Source organism: Stegodyphus dumicola, chromosome 10 (genome assembly GCF_044657685.1).
Source record: "Stegodyphus dumicola isolate Sdum_Otavi_A_Nest chromosome 10, ASM4465768v1".
Taxonomy (NCBI): Eukaryota; Metazoa; Arthropoda; class Arachnida; order Araneae; family Eresidae; genus Stegodyphus; species Stegodyphus dumicola.
The window spans coordinates 165,852,166-165,867,659 of NC_140777.1; positions in this window are offsets into that span (position 1 = coordinate 165,852,166).

Here is a 15,494-nt window from a genome sequence, read left to right on the forward strand (position 1 = left end):
AAACATGAAATTTTACAATGATTATTGCGCCAAAGAATAAATGTGCATTGCATAAAGAAGTAATGAAATAGCTTACCGTCGGCGAAAGTGTTGGAAACTACATTGTAGAAAATCCCCATTATCGCTAGAATGGATTAATTGTAACAAGAAACAGCGTACGTTTCTTTGCCTTCAAAATAGAAAAAATGAGTGAAAATGGAAGTGCAAACTCTAAAGCAAACTGAGTTTGTGTATTCGATTTACTTCACCGAATAATTCAGTTCTCCGAGAAAAAAAGACACAATTTTTTCAAAGGCTTCGGAAATATAGAGATAAAACTTTGATGAGTTTTTAAAAATATGGAAAAATTTAATTACTATCAGGTGTTGCAAATATTGATGTCTTTCCAGTAGTTTTGATACGGTAGGAGATAAATAAACAATGATATGAAAGAAAAATAACGGTTAACATAGAAACAATAGGCCAACGAGAAATCTCAACTCACCGTACTGATCTCCTGCTTAGCCGACCATACGAAATGTGCAGTTTCGCGAAAGTGTTTTCACCCGTATTCACGAGAAATGATCGGCGGAGAAAAATGTTGTGAAACTATGGATAAGATATATTTGGAAAAGCTTCCTTTTGTATCAGATAATCAAGAAAGTCCAATACTTTGGGACATGTTCCGCCTCCATCTAACGGATAACACAAATATGTTGTTGAAAGAGTGTTATACAGATATGACAGTTTATCCAGGCGGATTATTGCCATTAGTTCAGATATTAGACATATATGTCAATACATCATCGATAGAATATTTTAAACGTTAGTGGAATACTGGAACAAACGTGAAGGTGAAAAAAACAATTACAAATGGAGACCAAATACGTCATGCCAGTCCATAAATAGAGTGTCAGTAAATAATAAAAGCACGGAATAAAATTAAACCCATTTAATATATGGGGTATATCTGACGGTCTAGATAAAACGGAAGATGATTATTTATCTGTGAATCAGAGAAAAAGTGACGGCGAAAATGAAACAGAATTCGATGATGTGCTTGAAGGTATAACTTAAGCCGAATAGGAGGAACTTGGATCTATGGAAGTATGGATCAGATGTGAAGGTGAAAATGAAACAGAATCCGATAACGAAAATTTTTAAGTACATAAACTGTGTTATTTCTTTTAAAGAAAAAGAATTTAATTACACGCAGAAATCTAATTTTCGTATGCTCACTTTTTCCATATTTCTAAACATAACATTTTTATACCTGGCGTACAGCTTACAGTTTATGTACAGTTTATGGGTACAACGCACCCATAAACTTCCATCTTACATTTTGTTTTAACAGTGCGTCTTATACGCCTGAATATACGGTAACAAACAGAGTTGAAACTTTAGTGATATGGATATTTATATGCTTGCTGAACCATTATATTCTGTTTTTTTCCCTTCTATTAGTTTACAAATGTTTTCAAAATTTCGATGTTACGTTTTCGATCTTTGTGTTGAGAAAAGAGATAATGAATTCAAATTTTTATCTCGGAAAACAAAATTCCAAATCAGATTTCTAATGAAAAAGTGAAATTTTCTATAGCTTTACTTTCCGGATTATTTAAAATTAAGAAAAAGAAGAGAGGAAAAAAAGAACTGATTTGGGTAACCAGAATATTTAGCCATTCAGTATCTATTGATGGGAATGTATATAACTCTAATGAATAGTACAGAAATAAGATAAAATTACGTTTCGGTTTGTAGGCCTTACATTTCAAAATGGTTTTATATATCTTAAAGCGCATAGCAAAAGATTAGGCTCTCAACCGCTTTTTGAGTAATAACGTCAGAGAATAATTCTTACAGTTACAAGGTTTTCAAATAATCCATTCCTTCAAAAGTAATCTATTGTGTTAAGATAATGTGTTTTCGAGGGCACAAAATGAAACAGAACGGCGAGATCCTTCAGAGTATGATCCTGTAATGCTTTAACAAATCTTTCGCGGTCTTATGTAATAGAAAAATGTGGTAGAGCTTCATCTTACACTATGGTAATGTAGTCAGATTATTTATATTATGTGACTATGTGTCTCTATTCGATGTGTGGGAAAAAAACGTCTCCTTCAGGTTTATATATACGATACCATTCAGATAAACGCAAAGAAAACCAACATTTCCATCTAATAATTTTTATTTTATTTTAATTATACCATTTTCTAGTTAGATAACCAATTTGTGAGCAAGAATTTGTATCGTAACATTGAATCATATTGCTGCCAAATTCCAAATATACACTCATGTCCATAAATTAAGGATAATTCGGAGTCACGCGGAAATCGAACTCTAAAATAAATATATCACCTGTAAAATCACTACACACAATCTACAAGAATCATATGCAAATTTCAGGAAGTAACCAGATGACACCGATGGTACGTCACAATGACGAGAGTGTAAGAAATAATATGTAAGGAATACAGGCAAAGAAGTAAAATTGGTCGCAGGAGCTTTATAAGCATTTCAGTGCAATGTAACGTCGTCAGCTATTTTCCCACGGACTCCCATGAAGTCTGGGAAAAGGAGACTTCAAATGGGCGCCAGATGACAACCCTGATGACACTTACGAATTCCTGAGGTCGAACGTGACCCCCAACAAAGTGTGGAAAGCATATTGTTTTTACGAAAGGAGAAAACTTTCATACAAGTTCTCACGGGTTGTGGAGTGTCCATTGTGTGTATGCGATAGACTGTCGCCAACTGCCTGTTTCTCGAAATAATTTAGATAGACCTCCCAAAAAGACGTTTTGAATTTTTCCACGGAAAATTTCAGTTTCTCAGGCTGTCAAGACAGTATCTGAGAACAAATCAGCGCCTGTTAACCAATGGAGAGATGCTCCGAAAAAGACGTTTAGCGAATCACTGCAGCAGACGCACAAGACACGCCCAGAAAACCTGGACATAAAAACAGTGAGTGAAAATAATTAGAGAGATTTTAGTCTGAAGTATACGCAGTCGTTGCGTAGAGAAGAGAGAGCCTTTCTCTTGTATTTTACGGCTCTTCCCGAGTCGCTAGTAAGCTTTAGAGAGCCCCTTTCTCTCTTGTGTATTTTACGGCTCGTCCCGAGTCGCTACTAAGCTCTGTCAAGAGCGGAAAAAGAAACCCTCAAAGAAGCGTAGCCGGAATTTTTCTCCGCTACCTCTGTTTGAACTCAAGTGATTATCGTTTCCTATTGTAAACGAACTACTTTGCTAAGCAAACTACTTTGTTATGATAAGCAGTTGAACTTACCTTAAAATTCAATTTGTGAAATTTAACACTTACCTTTATTCACGCTACCAATAATAAAAACCTGACGGTTCAAAAATCGCTACAGCAATAACCGAATAGTTATGACACAAGGGACGCATTTGGATGATTTTTTACGTGGTAGAATTATCGGCCGTATGGAATGTGGGCGTACCCAACTGGAAGTATCAGACGAACTTGGAATTGCCCAGTGTCATCTCCAGGCTTTGGCAACGATTCCAAGATGATGGTAATGTGAGTAGAATTTACAGCACAGGTCGCCCAGAGTTACAACGCTGAATGAGGGCCGGTATTTGGCAGTTACTGCCAAAAGAAACAGGCGGAGCACAGCCTCAGACCTGTCTCGTCAGCTCTCTTCAGCCACTGGTACGACAATTTCAAGGCAGATCGTGTACAGACGCTTAGGGCAGATTGGTGTATATGCTCTTAGACCTGTCAGATGCGTTCCACTTAATGCAACTCACTGTCGCCTGCGGTTAGCCTGGAGTAGAGAGCATGCATTGTGGACACCGCAAGAGTGGGCTTGTGTGATGTTTTCCGACGAGTCTAGGTTTAGCTTGCAGTCTGAGTCTCGCCGGATTTTCATATGGAGAGCTCCAGGTACCCGTTACCACCAAGAAAACATCATTGAACGACACCGTTACGGTGGTGCAGGAGTGCTCGTTTGGGGTGGAATTATTCTGAATTCCAGAACTGACCTGCATGTTCAAATTGGAACCATAACAAGCCAAATCTATCGGGACGATATTCTGGAACAACATGTACGTTTGTTTCGGGGCGCCATGGGCGCACAATTTGTGTTTATGAATGACAACGACATCCTCACAGTGCAAACATTGTCAGCGAATGCCTTCAATCATAGGATATCACCCGTATAGACTGGCGAGCATTCTCACCGGACTTGAATCCAGTAGAGCACGTATGGAACATGCTTGGCCGACGAGTTGCAGCCCGTCAACCTCCTCCTACATGTCTACCGGAACTTCGGGAGCATTGCTTTTTGAGTGGTGTAATATCCCTCAAGATCAGATCGATAATTTGATACTCAGCATGCCTAGGCGTTGTACGGACTGTATTGCATCGTCTGGGAGACATACAATGTATTAGCGATCATACCAACCATGTAATATTGGTTTTTTTAAATAGCTTTTTTTTTTGTAATTTGCTCCAGGGAGAAAAAATCGCTAATTTTTTTAATAATATCAAACATAAAGCATATTTTTTGCTCTTTACCTTTTGTTTAATAAATAAGCTTTACAAATAAGTCAAATTTGTTTTGCTTCTAACTCTTCCTTTGCCTGATTTTGCAATATCCTTAATTTATGGACATGAGTGTAAAAAACTAAAGCTCACGAATCACAAACCGGGAGTTTCTGTGAGATTTGTGAGGTGCGAAGGAATCTCTATTTTGAAAGAAATCGAAATTGATATAAATTCGCTTTATAACATATTATTCAGTTTATTTATCTAATTATATTATGATTCTGATTTAATGTATACACACATTTTAAAAGTTATTTCTTTCGCTCATTTCAATATTTAATCTTGAATTTTTACACTAGAAAAATCTTGAGTAGACACGGAAACTGTGGTGTGTCAAACTACATTTAAACAAGGTGAAAGCAAATTAAAAGCTAATGTACATACTACAATAGCTTTTAATTTGTTTAGAATTACAATCTTAGTAATGCAACTCAAGCTGATTAACACATAATTAAAAACGGATAAACATTCCTTTTCGAACGTTTCTTTGAATCTTGATATAAAGTTCTATAAATATCTTCAGTTGGATAATACAGCTCAGGGTCAAATTTTAAAAAGAATGATTATTTAGAATATCACTAGTGGGTGTATGAATGAAATTTTCATAAATTAATTTCATGAGTTCAATTATGAAATATAAGCCTTGCAATATTTGCACAATTTAAAGCCAGTAGCACATTATAAATGTATTGTTGAAAAACACTTTCAGGTGTAAAGCTATGAGTTAAAAAAGTCAATAAACTGGGACTTTTCAGGTTAAACCGAAAGATCTGGCAGCCATGAAAGGAACTGAAAACATAGATCTGAACTATAAAAGAGTGTACTTAATTGCTGCTAAAATAATGCTGATATCTTAAAGTTAGCATGACTAATTACTAGCTAATAATATATCAGTAGCTACACTTACCGAGCAAAATATTATCAAATGCTGTCCATATACTAAGAATTCCATAAAGTTCTTGATAATAAAAATGTTATTGATAAGAAATTTTGGTAAAATGAAGCAGGTATATGATTTATTTGTTCTATTTTTCTTTTCCTGGTCTTGCTTCGTTTGGTCATTAAATCAATCGTTCTACAGTCGTTATCGAGTTCTGGCTCTTTTCGCAGTTCATCTGGTTTCCTTTTCAGGTTTGACAGTTCTTTTCCGGTTCCAGCTTGTTTTTCAGATTAGGATTCTTTTCCGTTTTTTGCTTCTTTTCCAGGTATTGCGTCTTTTCTGACTCGTCTATATTTTCCAGTTCTGGCATCTTTTCCGGCTCTTGCTTCTTTTCCAGTTTTTGCATTTTTTCCAGTTTCTTCTTCTTTTTCAGTTCTTCTTTGTTTTGTAGTTTTTGCATTTTTTCCAGTTCCTTCTGCCTTTTCAGTTCTTCTTTGTTTACTAGTTTTTGTATCTCTTTCAGTTGTTTCTCCATTTTCAGTTCTTCTTTCTTTTCTAGTTTTTGAATCCATTCCAGTGTTTGCTTCTTTTTCAGTTCTTGCTTCTTTTCTAGTTTCTGTTGCTTTTCCAGTTTTTGTTTGTTTTTCAGTTCTTCCTTCTTTTCCAGTTTTTGCTTTTTTTTTCTGCTCTTGTTTCATTTTCAGTTCTTGCTTATTTTCCAATTTTTGCTTCTTTTCCTGCTCTTCCTTCTTTTTCAGTTCTTGCTTCTTTTCCAATTCTTGTATCTTTTCTGGTTCTTGCTTCTTTTCTAGTTTTTGTATCTTTTCCAGCTTTTGATTCTTTTCGAATTCTTGTATCTTTTCTGGTTCTTGCTTCTTTTCTAGTTTTTGTATCTTTTCCAGCTTTTGCTTCTTTTTCAGTTTTTGCTTCTTTTCTAGTTTTTGTGTCAATTCCAGTTTTTTCTTCTTTTTCAGTTCTTGCTTCTGTTCCACTTTCTCTTTCTTTTCCTGCTCTTCCTTTTTATTCATTTCCTTATTCTTTTCCAGTTCTTGCATCTTTTCCAGTTCTCGCTTCTTTTCTAGTTCTTTCTCGTTCTCTAGTTTTTGCTCCTTTTCATGATCACAAGGAGGGTTTTCCAATCTACAAAATAATCAGTACATCTTTATTTCAGTAGTAAAAAAGTGAAAGTAATGCAACGACGATCACGTTTAACATGTACAACACTTCCATATTTAGATACTATATAACACTTTTGGCTCAGTTTCATAGCGAAAAATCTCCCCGTAGGCTTATTGCCTGACAGAATGTTTTTCTACAAAGGGCGAATTTGTTGCTTTCGTTGTTCTGACCTAAAGCCAAGCAGAGAAGTTAAAGAATTTGGCGTGATTTGTATGCAATACGCGACCACCATGAATCTCACGTAGAGCGTAATAATTTGCAAAGTTTCAGTGCCTTACTTTTCCTTACTTAATTTTTACATAAGTTGTAATAATAATAATAGTAATAATAAACAGGTGGCATAAAAACAGAGGGAAACAATGGCGAAAATTGCAAAATAGGAGAAAAAAATGAAACTGAAATAAAAAATGAAACAACTACAAACAAAGGATGGAAAAAGCATTTTAGAAGATATACACGTAACTTTCTTTCTGAATCAGCAAAACCTGTATTTAAACGAGTATAAGTTTGAGAGCTTTGGATTCATTTATTTTTTGAATCAATTACTATTTCTTACGCATGCCAGATATTTTAAATTTCTTCAATTTTTGTACATTTTACTTACGTATTTTGTATTTTAATATTTTCTTATTATTATCCCACTAGAGGTAACCTTACACATCATTAAATTATCTCCGAGTTTCCTCATTTAAGTCATCTTTCTCGCAGATCAATCTCTTTGCATCGCTGGCTGCACAGGTTTCAAATTTTCTCTCGTTATTCCGAATTCGGAACAATTCCGAATTGCTGGTCTATTTCGTCTTCCAGCAGAGCAACATTAGGATTTTTGCCACCATTTGTTTTCAAATGAAACTTTTATTCTCATTCTTCAGTTGCATTCTTAAAGTTTTAATTATTTATACAGGAAGAAAAAAAGAAATCAAACAAAGCAAAACAAATTAGGATGAGAAATATCTGTTTTCTCCTATATTTATTGTTCCCTGTAATTTCTTTTGCCTGTTCCATTAAATTTATTGAAGGAAAATTTGCTAAGTCTTTCAAAATGTATTTCCTAAATCCTTATGCGAATTAAGCCTTTCTGAGCGTTTCGGCTACACTTTAATATCTTTTTTTTCCTCTTGCCCTTCAAATAAGAAATATGTGTCCTTCATTGTAAAATCTCCTGGAACTTTAATTCTTCTTTTTTCGAGGTCAATGGAGAAAATATTTCAGTATAGGCAGCTGCCAATAGTCAAACATTAAATTGTAAAAGCCATTAAAGTGTAGCCGAAACGCTCAGAAAGGCTTAATTCGCATAAGGATTTAGGAAATACATTTTGAAAGACTTAGCAAATTTTCCTTCAATAAATTATACATTTAATAATTTTTTGACAAAAACGCTGGTCTGGAAAATAATACGTTTTCAGATTTATAATGCGTAATGTTTTTTTCATTCCTTCATTACAAAAATAGATTAAAAATGTTTAAGTTGAAAAATCACATTGTGAAGAATTCAAATTTATTGTAATACCTTTTGATTATGAGGAAACTTTATTGCATTAACTAATGAAATGTCTAAACAGAAAACTAATATACAAAATACACGTGTTTAAACGGCGAGTTTGCAAATATTGTGAATGAGAAGTAATTATCAAATAGTTGATATAATTAGAGTAACAAAGACTAAAAGGACTTTATGTTTATAAATAATATGCATATATATATATGTATGTAAAACAAATTAAGTAAACACTGAAATCCATCCCATACTCTATTCGGAAAAAAACTAATATAAATTGTTTTCTTCGCCTGTTTCTGTTAGAATATATATTTCTAGATTTACAGATATTTATGATATTATTTAGCTCGAGTTTTGAGAATGTACTCATCCAACAAAATAAAAATTTCGAGATTCTAACTTTTCATTGCAATTATTTTTTTAATATGTAATATTAAATAATTTTGAATTAATTACAAATTAAAAAATAAAAATTAATTAATTAAAATATATGTTTATATATATATATATCCCCATCACATGATTTCAGTTAAAGATGATGACTTAGCTAAGTGGGAATATAAAATTTCCTGAATCAAATATTTCTCTTACTAAACCACAATACTGTAGAACTATGCACATTTTTTCTATCTCTGTCACCGCTGACACGGCGTCGTGCTACTTTATTCCTATTCCAACAATATGAGAAATATAAATATTCTAGAAATAGGTAAGTTTAGAATTTCAAATGAATTGGGGCCGCAAATGTGAATTGAAATAAATCTGAATATTTTATCTTATTCATCTGCCAAATTTGCTCTGTATTGATCAATATGTGCGATCAGAATACCTAACATTAATTCACACACAAATATACATATATGTCTATATATATATATACATTTATCGTATATATGTTACGGTGAAACACCGAAATCTGGGGAATGCCAACTTTCACCGGTGAATGTCAACATTCACATAGTCGCTTGTTGTATGTCCGAAATATTTTCCAAATACTCTTATTTCTGACTTACACCGGTAAATGTCGACATTCACCATCTACTAATGGTGAATGTTGAACACATAAGAATATTATATTTTCTTCTCCGTAATTCGGTCGCGAAAAAACGCACTTGAGACTTAAAATAAGAACATAAGAATATAAGAACTTGAAACACACTGTACATTCGAAATGAGAAAGGAAAATAATAAAAGTTAAAAACTTACTAAATTACGTGATTCAAATCTTATTTATTGCAACAACTTAAACTATTAGGACACCTTCAGTTGCACAAGAGGGCCTTTCTTTTACAACTGCATTTATTTGTGAAACATTTCCTTTTGCAATGACAGCGTGTACATATACTCCTCTCTTTTCGACATACACCAGAACATATCTGTGATTGTCGACATACACCGGTGAGGGTCCGAATGTACAAGAATGTAATACAATATTCGATCTTTCACTGACGCATTTGGTGAATGTTGACATTCTCCGGTGAAAGTCGACATTCTCTCCAATTTCGGCCTTTCACGGTAACATATATATATACGATTATATGTATATATATATATATATAATCGTTTATTGCAATGCATGGTCGGAAACGCTTTCCTGGCGCCATTGTGACGAGAGACAACACAAGAAAAATAGGGTACGAACAGAGTAAAGGTATTTCTTTATTATTCTTAGCCCAGCGAAAACTAAGAAAAAAGAACAAAAACAGGGGATCTTTATCAAAGAAAGTATTCGAAAGTTCCTTCGGAAGGTATCCTAAACATGGGTTTGGCAGGGGTAGTCCAGTGCATTGTTCAGCAAGTTCACGAGACCTCACTTGCATTATCAGTTCCTCTCGAGGTACGTCAGCACATTAGTGCACGAAACCCCTCTTAGAAGTCCAACAGGAACTTGTGGCACATATCGAGGCAGCTGCTGGGAAAGTCCTGGGGATGCACGGTATTTTCCAGAACAACTTATGTTCGATATGTGAGAGATGTGATACCTGCATCAGGGTGCAGGTCGTAATTTCGAACACCTTCTTTGAGGTCCATAAGTGTCTAATTTTGTTCCTATTTTTTAATTTCTCTTGTGCTAAGCATAACTGGTGTCCGTTCTTTCTTGAGTTTTGTGTTGTTTGTATCGGCCAAGAAAGTGTTTTCGGCCATGTTTTCCCATTTCATTTTTCGTCGTCGTCGTCTCTCTCATATATGTGCATAATTACTTATGACTCAAGTGTTGCTACTATATGATGAAATTTACAAACACGGTGTTTAAAATGCTACATATTCCCATCCGAAAATAGAATATCTGAGAATATCTGAGTATATCTAATAGGAGAATATCTGTTTTCTCCTATATTTATTGTTCCCTGTAATTTCTTTTGCCTGTTCCATTAAATTTATTGAAGGAAAATTTGCTAAGTCTTTCAAAATGTAATTCCTAAATCCTTATGCGAATTAAGCCTTTCTGAGCGTTTCGGCTACACTTTAATATCTTTTTTTTTCCTCTTGCCCTTCAAATAAGAAATATGTGTCCTTCATTGTAAAATCTCCTGGAACTTTAATTCTTCTTTTTTCGAGGTCAATGGAGAAAATATTTCAGTATAGGCAGCTGCCAATATTCAAACATTAAATTGTAAAAGCCATTAAAACATTATGTTTTGTTTTATTATTTTTTTCGAAATAACTTACGTCTCCGACACGTATTGTAATCTTAAACACTGGGGATCCAATTCTTCCAGTAATTGTCCGCTGTAGTATATTTCTGCTTCTTCTTCTTCTTCTTCTTCAAATATACGTCGATAATTATTTGCGCTGAAATATTTTTATTTTATTAAATATATATGTTCATATGTTTGAAGTCATTAATTTAATAAATGATTATTTATACGTTTTTTGTCAAAAGTAATAAGTTACAGTTTGTGAGCATTTTTACACATTGTCAAAGATTTTTAAAAGCGCTATGTTCCACGAAGAAAATATCTTTACTTATTCAAAATCTTCAAAAAACTATAAATATGGAAATGAATATTCGTCTTATTAGCCTAAATTCCATTATGAGGATATACAGGTATAATAGAAAATGAAGCTGCTGGCACCAGCACCTCAGGATGCCATATTAAAAGGTCTGATTGACATCTATCATCTCAAATGAAACCTTGCAATAAGGAAAAAAATTTCCAAACACGTTTTAATAAAATAACAAACAGGATGGGACGAGGAAGATACAACAAGATTGCTCCACGGTTACTTCCCGGAAGTATCCCTATAAAGAATACATTTTTTTCTCCAATTAGATTGGCAACAAATCATGGAAAGTTTCCATTTTATTTCCAGAGATTCTTAAGAAGGTACTTAAAATGCGAGAGCGAAAAACCTGCCAATCTAGCAAAACCTAAGCTTTATAAATGGCACTCTCCATTACTTTCCATTCTTAGAAAAAATAACCAGGATTTGCATAAAAAATTCCAGAGAAACTTTTTTCTACAATATGAAATGTGTGTCTGCACTTCAACAATTTATGAAATATATTATTGAAAGTGAAGGAACTGACATTATAAGTATCTAAACATATTACAAGAGTGAATAAGCAAGTATTTAAGAACAAGAAAATTTTTTAAACGGTGGCTTCCGTTGACCAAGCTGATGAAATTTCCAGTCGAACGCAATTAAGCAATGTTTGGGCTCTCAACCTGATCACTGCGTATGCTGAGTCGATGACTGATCAATCGTTTGCACAATTTCTGCACAGGATTAAAAATTGCCTTCCCACAAACTTCTTCACTTAACGGGCCATGCGTTCAAAACATAGATTTACACGTTAACTCAAATGTATAAAAAATTAGCGAAAACAAAAAGAAGTATTAAACGCACAATATCTCTTCGGATCTTCCTATGTTCCTGATTATTACATCTGCTGAAAACAATTTAATACGTTTAAATGCAATTACATTTATTACATTTCACTGAAATAATCTATTAATTGTTTAACACTTTCATGCTGTTGACTTCAATAAATTTATGATGTTTGGTATTTCATTTGTTTCCAGCAACACCTAGTTTCCTTTGCAAAGGAAAATAATATGAACTTTTGTAGTTAAGAAATGATTTAGATGAAAAATTAAATTGGACTGAAGATAATGTCTCGGTTGTTTCCGTTAAAAGAAATTGGCGCTTTCTTAATTCAAAAACATATCTCCATATGTATACATAACATACATGTAATTAATTTACACAGTAAAAAAAAAGGTTCTTCTCATGGTATCTTGAAATGGGTAGATACGATAGCTGAAAAACAAGTGTCGGACAAAAGCGGAGCTGCAAAGAGGGATTTGTTGTACTGATATTTCCTTTTAAGTAATTCTGTTATTCGATGCATGTAATTTTGTTGAAATTCGTGTTACAAATTGCTTTATTCTCTGATGTAAAAGGAATTATCCCAAATTTTATTCAGAAGATTTAAATAACGGTTTCGATCACAATACGCAGCAGTTACTAGTAAAATATCTGGAGCAGTGACTTTCTTGACGTCATTTAAAACGCTTAATTACAGGGCCGTAGTACAATTCCCAACCCACCCCCAAGCCCAGGAATATTGCGATATACAATAGTGACGTGATCGAAGTTTCTTTGGAAATAATCGTTGTCATCGCATATTAAGTAATCATAGCCATCAGCAACATTATTTACAGCAATGATTCTTAAATGATTTCGACCTACGGCTCCTAATGAAGCCGCAGAAAACTCGCTCAACAGTGACAAAAAAAATATTTAAAAACACAATAAAAGCTTGAAAGCTAGGGAACATGTCTGAATTTAATTTCCTTTTATTTAAATAACGCTTAATTTTTTAAAGGAAATTGAATATTTTAAACAGGAATTAACGGTATAAATGTATGTGGGATTTTGCCTGTTTGTTTTTTTTTTCTTCGTAACATCATATCCTCTGGAAGGGGGGGGGTTGAGTTTGGAAGGAGGTTCCCTCGGATTTCAAAAATTCCTGGTAAACCTTTTCGACTATTGTTATCTTCCTACGACTATCACTCGAGATATTATATAAAATTTCGGAAAACGGTAATTTTTCGCATTCATTTCTCCAAGTGGCCGAAGTCTAGCGCGCTGGAGGTCAAACTGCTTTATTTGGAAATATGTTGGCCCTTCTCACTTTCAAATCGTAGAGTTTGTTTAAGAGAAATTTTTAAGTTAAAAAAATATGAAATAAATAGTATTGCCAAACTTGAAACTTATTGTTATTATTATTTACGGTTATATTCTGAAGTTGAAGAAAGCACGTGATTCCATATAACGTCATTGTATGTCGAAAATCTTTAGTTAATGTCAGTATTTTAAATGAATAGCTGCTTTTGGCAACTTTCATGTTTCATCTTTATATACGTGACACGATATGCTATCGCTACGTTAATTCTTTTACTGAGATTTTGAAAATTTGTTATATTAAAATAAATTTAAATCATAACCTCAAATTTATTACCTGAAGTGTCAAAAGTCTTTGTTTCCTGACTTGGCAAGAAAAACGAATCGCTGATTGCTTGGAAAGAATGAATACATTTTCTTCATAACGAAATGTTTCTATGCATTTTATGCTATTTTTTTTCAATTTACTAAAATGTCTGAACGCAAGAAGACAGCACAAATGTTACAGCGAGCTACAGAAAAAATGAAGTAAAAAACACTAGGAGACTCAGCAGGCAAGTACAAGAAAACTTGCGTGCTTAAAAAATGAATGAAGATAAAACTAGAAACTCAGCAGGCAAGCATAGTGACAAGAAAGGTTACGCATTCAAGAAACTGAAGAAGAAACGAATAGGAGTTCCAGCAGACAAGCAACAACTCAAGAAACTTCGCTTGCTCAAACTGTATCAGAAACTAGTAGCAGACGCAAAAGACCTTCAGAAAACGAAGAATCACTGCGTGCTCCGGAAAGGTAAGCAGAAGCGAAACGGAGGCCCATTAGGCAAGCGGAAAGTCAAAAGAATATGCGCGATGACGGGAAGAAGTCGCAAGTAAACGAAGGATGCAAGACTGTCCGCGTCATCGTCAGATTCGACAGGAAATACCAGAACAGCTCAAGAAGCTGCATAAACAACTCAAGACGCTGCAGATTACGGACAATTTCGTTTCGAAGAGGCAGATCTCATACGAGGAAACAAGCTTCGCATGAACGCATCACGACATACACATAGTACTCTTCACAATGCAGGAAGTTTACTTTGAGCAACACACTGTATACGTAGAGCTCGTAGACATATATAGTAAAGATTTTGCTTTGTCAACAGCCCCCTAGTAAAATGTATGAAGTTTATATTGACATCTCACAATACCTGAAAGAAATTTTTCTATTTACTTCTTCATTTACTATTTTCTTAAATTTCTTATCAATAATCCTGTCTATATATTATAGATATCAAAATCAGAAAAAATTAATTAATTATCTTTAAATGTATCTAAGTGATGAATACTTCGCCCCTGTTCGTACCGAAACAACACGATGTAATTGTAGATACCTAGAAAGTAAAATGTATTCAGCAGGCTGTACAGCAAGCGACACCTATAAATGGTGATAACACAAGAATGGTATATAATGTTATATACTGGCAGAGTTTTAAAATAAGAACATATTCATCAGTGTTTTAAAAATACGAATTTTGCATCAAACTGCAAAACAAATATCTTAAAATCTGCCTTTCATGCATAAAAGAGTTCAGCATTCGGAAAATTGTAATTTCGTAAACGGTTTAGCAAAAATAACAAAAATTATTGCCTTGAGAAATGGATAATCTTGGTATGAATCCGAATTACGCCAAGACTACCCGTCAATGGTTTTTTTTGAACACGCCCTTAATGTATATATATAACCCCTGAAAAACGTAAAGTGAGTGAATCTACTATCCGAGTGTGTCTTTATATCTTGAGTATTTAAGAAATAAGAAATTCATTGATCTATCTGGATAAAGCTGACGCCATTGCCCGAATAACAACGTTTATTTAACACTTGATATAACCAACTTCATATACATCTTGAAATAAAACATAAATTTCTTAATAAGATACTAAAAATTGCAGAAAAAATACAAAAATAGAATGAGAAATGAAACTATCATGAGATTTATAATGAAAAATTTACCATAAACTATTAATATGTGACATTAGTAAATATATGCTTTTAATACTATTCATTTAAATATGCTGAAACTTTCATAATATTCATTACTTACAAACGCTTTCTCATCCATCGAAGCATAGCACAAGCCATTCTCAACTCAGTACTGGTGCACGTCAATAAAATAAGGATAAATCCAAATTTTTACAAAAAATCAATCGCCTTGACTCGTTTCTCAGAAAACGTATATCTACAAATGCAGTATTAATATATCACATCAATATAATTCGGG